Raw genomic sequence first — 9283 nt, forward strand, 5'->3', positions numbered from 1 at the left:
AGGATATATTTCATAAACGAACAACCAAGGATTTTAAATGTTAAAATTCAAATCTTTTTTTTTTTAAATGTTTTACATTTATACAGTTTATTAATTAGAGCGTTTTTGGTTACAGCGTTTGGCTAACAAATGGTTAGATATTTTGTATGTTACCTTTTACATTTTTACTGCTACATGTCATGAACTGTTCCATTTCGAGGGAACTCGCAATGCGTCGATGACGCTTTGGGAACGCTTCCAGTGTGAATGCGTCTGAAGCATCTATGTCAGCTAGTCCAATGGATGGAATGAACGTCACGGGCGGGTGACGTTGTAGAGTATCTGGACCGTGTCAGCGTGACTCATGCAGTCCAACATGTGAAAATGATTTCAACATTTGACTCCTATCCGTAACTCAAGCCTGGTACCACACACACACAGCCGGGGGTCAGGCCTCAAAGAGATTGCTATCTCCTCAAAGGAATGCCAGATGCGCAAATGGACTTACACAAACATACACACACACATATCCAAGGACTTTCACTAATTTCCTCATTTAGTAGACTTTACTGAGATGTATTTGATATGTTGTTATGTTCATCCGATTGCCCAGGTCCTATGGAGGGATCTGTGAGTGTATAGTAGTTGTAGCGTCTGGACCAATCACACATTCACAGAATCCTGTTACAATAGATAAGGATTTTTACAACCTCTAAAAGGGAATTCCTGAGAGATGTGACACTCACTTAATTCTCCTGAGGAGGAGAAATAAACCCTGTTAATCTTATATATTATATATATATATATATATATATATATATATAAAACCACTTGAGAAATGTATAAACATGTATATAATTTTCACATCTCATGATTTTCCTTCGGATAATTTTTGGCCTTTGTTTTCTTGTAAACTCTAATGGGTTAATGTTTTAGACTTCGCATACAAAATTATGTGAAGCATATTTCGTCTCTATAAATTCCAATCTTCGTTCCCCATTTGTTAATTTACATTACATTTTGTTAACTTTGTGACACATGGGTATTATAAGAATCTTGAAGATTCTTTCTCTTAAACACCCAATGAAATTACAGATTCAAATGTGCTGTCTGAACACAAAGAGTCATAAAATCTCCCTCCAAAGGAATGACTTCAGATGACTTTCGGATCTAACAACTTACGGACCCTGTAAACCGGGGACCCTTCGACAACGCAGAACGAGAGGGCGCACGGACGACAGGTTTGATACAGGAGACATGAAAGACCGGATGGACACGACGCAGATTAGGGGGAAGCAGAAGCTTGATGGCGACAGGACTAATGATTCTGATGATACAGAATGGACCGATGAACCGCGGGGCCAGTTTACGAGACTCGGACTTGAGAGGTAAAATTGAAGTGGAAAGCCACACTCTTTGCCCGCAAGTGTAGCGTGGACTCTTAACACGACGCCTGTTTGCAGTGATTCTCATGCGTCTCCCAGAACGAGAGAGAGCTGAACTTACCCTCCTCCATGTACGTTTGCAACGACTGATAAACGCTTGTACTGACGGGACATTAGATTCGGAGTCCTGGGACGAGAACAAAGGGGGTTGGTAACCTAGACAACAGTGAAAAGGCGAAAGACCTGTGGCAGAAGATGGGAGAGAATTGTGCTTATATTCTGCCCAGGAGAGTTGCTCGGACCAGGATGCGGGATTGCGATGGGCGAGACTGCGGAGGATGCGACCAACAATTTGATTGGCTCGTTCGGCTTGACCGTTTGTCTGAGGTTGAAAGCCAGAGGAAAGACTGGCAGAAGCCCCCATCAAACGGCAGAATTCTTTCCAAAACTGCGAGGCGAACTGCGGCCCCCTATCTGAGACGATATAGGAGGGAAGGCCGTGAAGTTTAAAGGGGTCATATAATGGTACATTAACTTTTTCAAGTTGATTATACTGAAATATACTGGTCTGTACACAACCATCATATAATGATAAAAATCCATCCAGTGGTTTTGTTTTAATCTCCTTATATGTTTTCCCCTGCCTCAAATTGAGCCGTTCGTTTTAGTGACGTCAATAAAACGGACGCCCCTCCTACAATTGTTGAGTGACAGCAGCGCTTCAACACTGACATGCCCTCGCTCGTGAGCGAGATGTCAACATAGTCCGCCATTGTTGATGCGCTCGAGCAGAATGGCGTCTAAGCGATTGTGGTGTTCTGTTCGTGGGTGTAATAACGAACACAGCAGTCATTTTGGTGTTCCTAAATCCGAACCGCTGAAGACACAGTGGCTGAGTTTTATTTTTGAAGAGAATATTCCCAACGATGAACGTAAATTCCTTTTTGTTTGCGCGAATCATTTCTCACCAGACTGCTTCATAAACGAGGGTCAGTGTAAATCTGGTTTTGCTAAGAAGCTGGTCCTGAAAAAGGAATCGGTACCAACTATTCCTGTTCCTGCTGCACCTCTAGAAAAGGTGAGTGTAACGTTTTATTAACCTTTAAATATTTATCTTTGAAAATCGCTTGCACGCTTCACGATGAATGTGGCTAATGTTTACACTCAGGGTACATCTAATACGGCATGTTTTCGATGAAACGTTAGTCGTTCTCAATATAATTCATAATCCCGCGTTTATAATGAACATCGCATTATGGTTATTGTGTTAATTCAATCTGTGTACGCAGGTGATACAGTTAACGTGGTAACACTAAGTTACACCTGGTTTACTTGGTTCATGATTAAGTATACTGCATGAAGATGAATGGTAAGACAATACCGGCAAAATACTGTTTACATCTTGCAAATGCATATGATTCAAGACTATTAATACTCTAATTGATGTTTTACAATATTACGCCAGAATAAGTTATGTTATCTGATCACTTATTTTTGCTTTTGTATAGGCAAGCACATCTGAAGTATTGGACATGGTGCAACATGTGGCCAGCCAAAATAAACTGTGCACAGTTGGCACCCAGCTCTCAATGAAAACATTACGTCCGCACTACAAAAGCACAGGTTTGCTGAACCAGATCATATATAGTTTTAAGTCATATAATAATTTTTTTGGTATTGTACTAATATTAATTGATTTTTTATTTATTTAATATTTGTCCACAGTATTAAAATGTCAAATATTATGTAACAGGCACACAGACAACTATTTTATACCCAGATATTGGTGTTGGCCAGTCAATACCACTGCTATCATCAACACCAATAAAGAGGCCCAATAAGAGACCTCGCTTGCAGCTAGAGGAGGAAGAGGAGGACCCTTCTGGAGCCAGCTCAAATTTTAATGTGGAAGAGCCTATGGATACCACATATGATCCAGCTGACTCTGTCACAACCTTGAATGAGCCAACAAATGTGACGTAAGTGACAAGACTATTTTTTTGTTAAATGTTGCAATCAGTTCAATTATATTAATTTTTATTGTATTTTATGTGGAATTTGGAAATTATTTAAGTAACTCTTTAATGTTCTAATAGATTTCAGTCTTCAAAACCAGTTCACAAGACAACGACTTACATTGTTTATGAAGACTGCCTGCTGCAGCTGTTTGAGCAGTGCCCTGTGTGTCAACATGTTGCCAATGTACAGAGAAAAGTATTTGGCACATTCCTCTCTGTGGAACAACGCTGCCCACACTGTGACTTCTTCAGAAAATGGAATAGTCAACCAATTATAGAGAGCACTCCTGCAGGGAACCTCCAGCTTTCTGTTGCAGTGTATGCCAATGGTGCCTCTTTCTTCAAAGTTAAAAAGGTATACTAAGGAGGATTTTACTGTCCAGCCTATAATTTACTAATGCAAATAATATCACAAAGATCAACCTTGAATAAAAATACATTAACATACTGTCCATGAAGTCATACTAAATGAAGGAATCTTCTTTTCTGACCTTAGATTTTCCAGGCAATGAATCTGAAAATGATCCACTACACCACCTTTCGAATTCATGCCCGGAGGTACATAGAGCCTGCAATTGTACACAGCTGGAAGACAGCACAGGATGGCATGTTGCAGCGGCTCAGACAGCAGCAGAACATTGTCCTGGGCGGAGACATGAGGGCAGATTCACCAGGTAGGCCTACTAAATGCTGAACAACTGTGTCAATTACATATTATTGTGAAAGCAAAACATGCAGAGTAATAATTATAAATAATAAATACCAAATGTAAACTTGTAAACTTTAATTTTCTACTTGAAGGTCATTCAGCCAAGTTTGGAAGTTACTCAGTGATGGACATAAGGACCAGCACTATTATTGATGTGCAACTAGTTCAAGTGAGTCTAACATTGCAGATATATGCAAGATGTAATGCATATGCAATGTAATAAAGTAAATCTACAGGAAAAAAAGGAACAAGGATTTTTTAATGTGTTGATTCACTAACATAACAGGCACTGACAATTGCCATCTATGCCCTTTATTTTGTAAACAGAGTAATGAAGTTGGAGGGAGCAACAACATGGAGAAAGAGGGTCTGATTAGGAGCGTTGATCTCTTGAGGGCACACAATGTGACTTTTGACAGCATTGTTACAGACCGGCACCCTCAAATACAAAAATACCTGCGGGAGGCCAACATCACACAGTATTATGATGTATGGCACATTGAAAAATGTATTAGCTCCTGTCTGAGTATTTGTTGTTTATGTGCCTATAATGACTGTAATAGTCTCACAGACTGGTTATATTTTAAACCAATCAGTAAAATAGTATTACAAAACATTGATACAAAACCATTCCTTTGACCAGAACTTACTTTTTATTATATTGTGTTCACTAAACACATTGTATCTTTATGCATGACTGAATTAAAGTTTGTTTGTTTATATTATTAGGACATTATTAGGAGTATCAAAGAAACTGCTGAAGATTGCTCAGAACAAAGACAATCAAATACTGCAGAAGTGGTATCGCAGTATAAAAAACCACATATATTGGACAGCGGCTTCTTGGTAAATGGACTGCATTTCTATAGCGCTTTCACAGACCGAATGGCCACCAAAGCGCTTTACATAGTTGCCTCACATTCACCCATTCATACACACATTCATACACCGACGGCGGTGTCAGCCATGCAAGGCGCCACCCAGCTCGTCGGGAGCAGTTGGGGTTAGGTGTCTTGCTCATTGACACCTCGACACTTGGTCAGGTGGAACCGGGGATTGAACCACCAACCTTTCGGTTTGTAGATAACCTACATGAACCACTGAGCCACTGCCGCCCCAAGTGGCTTCTTCTTCATCAGGGCCAGAGCGAGTGGCAAAGTGGACATCAATTCTAAATCATATCCAAGACATGCACACACATGATGATCCCATTTACCCACAGTGTTTGCATCCGCAACGCAATACAACGAACAAGAGCAAGTGGCTGAGAGCAGGTGTGTTACCCTATTAGCAGTGTTAATATAACTCATGTGTCTATGTGCATACGACAGACATGTGTATGTATATATATATATATATATATATATATATATATATATAAACATTCTAAATGTATGTACGTTTATTTTTTATTGTTTTTAAATCTATATCTAATAACTCTGCCCTTATTCGACGCACCACACAGGAGGGCAGCACAACCCTGATTCTCGAGCCCAGAATGCCCCAACACCAGCTGACGAAACTTCGGTAGGCCAAAAACCTGTAACGGCTGAGAAAAGTAAAACATTTTTACGTATAATTTGTCAATATTTCATTTATTTATTGCTGTTTGTTTTTTGACAATTGTTTTTGCTGTTACTGCATTTTTTTAAATAACATCTTTGGAATACAGTATAACCGTATTTCTGTCAATAAATGTTAGTCAAAACAGTTTTGTGTCTATTCATTACTTGATATTTCATGCTGAATGGTATGTTTTGTGGTTATTAAAAACTACACTACAGTTGATCAGTTATCCATAGTGAACTTTATGCTTTGCACCGCAGTCGCTTATGTCACAATAGAAAATTATGACTGAAATGAATCAAAACACAACTTACCCTGCCATTCCCCTTAAACCTAAAGGCCCATAGTCTGCTCGGTAGATGTTTAATGCATTCTGAAGCGAGAACAGATTTAAACACACGGGTTCCAGGCCTGGATGATCAACCATACATTGAGGTGGTTTTTCCAGCTGCTGTAATCTTCTTAAAACCTACAAATTATGAATATGGTAACTGCGCTGAGATTTTTACAAGATGATTGCATAATAGAAATACAATTTAGGAAAAGTACTGTACCTGTGGTATCTCCCTGCAGCATATATTCTCAGCCTCTGTAGGCATTTGCCCACAAAATCCACAAAGACACCTGGAACAGGAATATCAATGTAGTTACAATACTATAGATGTACTTGAATGTTTTCTTAAAACATAAAACATTTTCGTACTGCAATGTATGTTGTTCATTGCAGTACGAAAATGTTTTATGTTTTATGAATAAAAAATTCTTAGGTGTCCTTGAACTACTGCTAGAATCATTCCTGCCATGACCTCATGTCAGTGTTTCAGCCCCGACAGTTGTACCTAACACTGAGATAACGTTACGCATCACAAACAAGCCTACATTTACCAAAAAAAAATTTCTTCAACATCAATCTGTCAACAAACTAACCTATAACGTTACATCAGTAAACACATAGCGTTCGTATCTCACTAACGTTACTCTAGCCTGCCAGTACATACAAAGATAGATCAAAGTGACATTACGTTAACCAACCATTCAGAAACGTCCTGCTCGAGCCTTAATTGTCGAACTTCTTCGGGGCCTTCATCTTGTTCCGGGTCCGACTCCGGTTCAAATTGGTATGGTTGTAACACTGATGTGTCCTGAGAGAATCCCGCTGCCATTCTTCCTAAAAATATACTCTCAACTGTTGTCAAGGCAACACTTCACGTGTGTTGTGTAAAAAACGCCCCAAAGAACAGAGGGGCGGAGTCAGCTAAGCTCATTATCATTTAAAGGCATATGCACTGAAACGGCTTGCTGAAAACAGAGCTGTTTTTGACCAGGTAAAATTAGTGTTTTCCTAAAATACTAATGAGAATTTTTAATAGAAGTATATTACAAAGTTTTCATTTAGACCATAAAGATTCATATTAAATTGTACAAAAATGGCGTTATATGACCCCTTTAAAAACATGATCGACTACGACTTGGGCGGTCTCTTTGGCGGAGGGGAGCTTTGCAAGCAGAATGAAATGAGCGGACTTAGAAAAACGGTCAACGACAGTAAGGATGACTGTGTTGCCTGCCGAAGAAGGGAGTCCGGTGATAAAATCGAGAACGATATGGGGACCAAGGACGTGAGGGAACGGGCAAGGGCCGGAGCAAACCGGACGGGGGTGAATTGCCCGCCTTGGTCTGGGCGTAAACGACGCAGGAAGCGATAAAACGTCGTGTGTCACGTTCAAGGGTGGGCCACCAGAAGCGTTGACGGATCGAAGCGAGATTACCCCGCACGCCAGGATGGGCGACCAATTTAGAAGAATGTCCCCACTGGAGGACAGCTAAACGCGCAACGACTGGGACAAAGAGGCGGTCCTTAGGGCAGTTGCGCGGAGAAGCGACGCGCGAGAGAGAGCGTTTAACCAATTTCTCGATTCCCCAGACCGTAGCGCCCACTACTCGGCCAGGAGAAATAATCCTCTCCTGGGTAGAGGTGGAGGCTGAGGAGTCAAATAGGCGAGAGAGCGCGTCAGGCTTAATATTCTGACGGTAGGAGATGGTGAATTAAAGCGTGTAAAAAACAGTGCCCAACGGTTGACGTGCGTTCAATCTCTTGGCGGAACGGATATATTCCAAATTTCTATGATCCGTCCAAACAATGAAAGGGATGGGGGCTCCCTCTAACTATTGACGCCACTCCCCTAAGGCTAAACGGATGGCAAGTCATTTGCGATTTCCAACATCATAGTTTCGTTCAGCGGGGGTGAGGCGATGAGAAAAAAAAAGCACAGGGGTGTACCTTTCCATCGGCGGCGGAACGCTGGGAAAGAATCGCCCCGACCCCCACTTCAGAAGCGTCGACCTCGACTATAAATTGTCTAGCGACGTCGGGGGTTAAAAGAATCGGCGCGGTGGTGAAAAGGGTCTTGAGATAGTCAAACGCTTTCTATGCGGGTTCTGACCAAGTACACCTAGACTTGACAGAAGTCAGAGCAGAAAGTGGAGCAGCAATTTGACCTAAATTGCGTATAAAGCGACGATAAAAATTGGCAAAGCCGAGGAATCATTGGAGCACGACACGAGAATCAGGAATGGGCCAATCAATAACTGCCTGGACCTTAGCAGGGTCGATACTAACTCCCTCCGCCGAAATGACCAAACCAAGGAAAGTGACCGAGGGCGTATGGAAAGAACATTTCTCTGCCTTAACATAGAGACGATTCTCTAGTAAACGCTGGAGGACGCAACGGACGTGCTGGACATGGACCTGGAGAGAGGGTGAGAAAATCAATATGTCGTCTATATAAACGAAAACAAAGATAATTCTCGAGAGCTTTGCGTTCTGGGGCGGACAAGGAGAATAGCCTTCCCCACGGGGGTGTGGTGCCCGGAAGAAGGTCTATACCACAGTAGTACTGCCGATGAGGGGGGAGAGGAGTGGCCCGGGAACGACTGAAGACCTCTCGCAAATCATGGTACTCCTCAGGAACGCCTGACAAATCACCTGGCTCCTCCTGAAAAATAGGGACAGAAGAAACAGGAGGGACAGCAGAGAAAGACAATCAACATGACAGGACAATTTCCAAGACAAAATGGTGCCATTAGACCAATCGATCTGGGGGTTATGTTGAACTACCCAGGGGTGTCCTAAAACTACTGGTGAAAAGGGAGAATGAAAAATTAAAAATACGGAATTAAAAAGAAACTGTCTCTCTATGATTCCCCAACACAGTGAGGGACAGGGGAACTGTTTCCTTCTGTATCCCAGGAAGGGAACTGCCATCTAGGGCAAATAGGGGGGTGGAGTCTTTTAAGTCTATGAGGGGAATACCTTGTTCAAGGGCCCATGCTTCATCGACGAAATTTCCCTCCGCCCCCGAATCAATCAAGGCCGTGCAGGAGACTGAAGAGCTGGGCCAGCGGAGAAAAACGGGTAGAGAAGTACAGGATCTAGATTGAGAGACCAAGGAAGTAACGCTCGCCAGTAACCCTCCGCCTACTGACGAGGTCTGGCTTTTACCGGACATGCGGAGCCGAAGTGACCAGCCGAAGCGCAGTACATGCAGAGACGGTTGGCTATCCTCCGCTCGCGTTCCTTGACGGAGATGCGTAATCCACCAAGCTGCATGGGCTCGGACTCAGGA

At 42.0% G+C, this 9283-nt stretch overlaps 1 long non-coding RNA gene across 1 annotated transcript; it reads left to right on the forward strand.

The window, feature by feature from the left end:
- Nucleotides 1–3965: 3965 nt before the first annotated feature.
- LOC143741501 (uncharacterized) lies at nucleotides 3966–4464 on the forward strand. Its single transcript, XR_013205088.1, has 3 exons — nucleotides 3966–4056; nucleotides 4184–4260; nucleotides 4419–4464. It is a non-coding gene; the product is annotated as an uncharacterized LOC143741501 (long non-coding RNA).
- The last annotated feature ends 4819 nt before the right edge of the window (nucleotides 4465–9283 follow it).

This window comes from Siphateles boraxobius, unplaced genomic scaffold (genome assembly GCF_051911475.1).
Source record: "Siphateles boraxobius isolate OS27281-9 unplaced genomic scaffold, OSU_SipBor_1 19, whole genome shotgun sequence".
In the NCBI taxonomy this organism is placed as follows: Eukaryota; Metazoa; Chordata; class Actinopteri; order Cypriniformes; family Leuciscidae; genus Siphateles; species Siphateles boraxobius.